The sequence below is a fragment of the Oncorhynchus tshawytscha genome, unplaced genomic scaffold (assembly GCF_018296145.1).
Source record: "Oncorhynchus tshawytscha isolate Ot180627B unplaced genomic scaffold, Otsh_v2.0 Un_contig_1478_pilon_pilon, whole genome shotgun sequence".
Taxonomy (NCBI): Eukaryota; Metazoa; Chordata; class Actinopteri; order Salmoniformes; family Salmonidae; genus Oncorhynchus; species Oncorhynchus tshawytscha.
The window spans coordinates 12,589-14,167 of record NW_024608655.1 but is presented as its reverse complement, the minus strand read 5'-3'; positions in this window follow the sequence as shown (position 1 = coordinate 14,167).

Sequence of the window (1,579 nt, the reverse complement as noted above, 5' to 3'; positions counted from 1 at the left end):
TCGCTGCGGGGGCCTATAGTTCTGGAGCTGCACCCTGTGTCAGAGAAGAAGAGAGGAGGTAGAGGTAGAGCAGAGGAGTTAGAGGAGAGGAGATAGAGGAGTTAGAGGAGAGGAGTGAGAGTGTCACGCCCTGACCTTAGACATCCTTATTATTCTCTATGTTTGGTTAGGTCAGGGTGCGACTCGGGTGGGAAAGTCTATGTTTTCTATTTCTTTGTTTTTGGCAGAGTGTGGTTCCCAATCAGAGGCAGCTGTCTATCGTTGTCTCTGATTGGGGATCATATATAAGTTGTAATTTTCCTTTTGGGTTTTGTGGGATCTTGTTTTCTGTTTAGTGTCTGTGCCTGACAGAACTGTTCACTTTCGCTTTTGTTATTTTTGTTTGAGTTTTTTTGAATAAAAGAGTCATGAACACTTTCCACGCTGCGCTTTGGCCTATACTTCCTACCACCAACGAGAGCCGTAACAGAGAGGAGTTAGAGGAGAGGAGATAGAGGAGAGGAGTTAGAGGAGAGGAGATAGAGGTGTTAGAGGAGAGAGGCGATAGAGGAGTTAGAGGAGAGGAGATAGAGGAGAGGAGTTAGAGGAGAGGAGATAGAGGTGTTAGAGGAGAGAGGCGATAGAGGAGTTAGAGGAGAGGAGATAGAGTAGAGGAGATAGATGAGAGGAGATAGAGGTGTCAGAGTAGAGAGGAATTAGAGGAGTTAGTGGAGAGGAGATAGAGGATTTAGAGGAGAGGAGATAGAGGAGCGGTGTTAGAAGAGAGGAGATAGATGAGAGGAGACAGAGGAGAGGAGTTAGAGAGGAGGTAGAGGAGAGGAGTTAGAGGGGAGGAGGTAGAGGAGAGGAGTTAGAGGAGAGGTGTTAGAGGAGAGGAGATAGAGGAGAGGTGTTAGAGGAGAGGAGATAGAGGAGATAGATGAGAGGAGTTAGAGGAGATAGAGAAATTAGAGGAGAGGAGAGGAGATAGAGGAGTTAGAGGAGAGGAGTTAGAGGAGAGGAGTTAGAGGAGAGGAGGTAGAGGAGAGGAGTTAGAGGAATTAGAGGAGTTAGTGGAGAGGAGATAGAGGAGTTAGTGGAGAGGAGATAAAGGAGTTAGAGGAGAGAAGATAGAGGAATTAGAGGAGTTAGTGGAGAGGAGATAGGGGAGAGGAGTTAGAGGAGATATAGGAGTTAGAGGAGAGGAGTTAGAGAGGAGATATATGAGTTAGAGGAGATAGAGGGGAGGAGTTAGAGGAGAGGAGATAGAGGAATTAGAGGAGTTAGTGGAGAGGAGATAGAGGAGTTCGTGGAGAGGAGATAAAGGAGTTAGAGGAGAGGAGATAGAGGTGTGAGAGGAGAGAGGAGTTAGAGGAGAGGAGTTAGAGATAGAGGAGAGGAGATAGAGTAGAGGATATAGATGAGAGGAGATAGAGGTGTCAGAGGAGAGAGGAATTAGAGGAGATAGAGGAGTTAGAGAAATTAGTGGAGAGGAGATAGAGGAGTTAGAGGAGAGGAGATAGAGGAATTAGAGGAGTTAGTGGAGAGGAGATAGAGGAGTTAGTGGAGAAGAGATAAAGGAGTTAGAGGAGAGGAGATA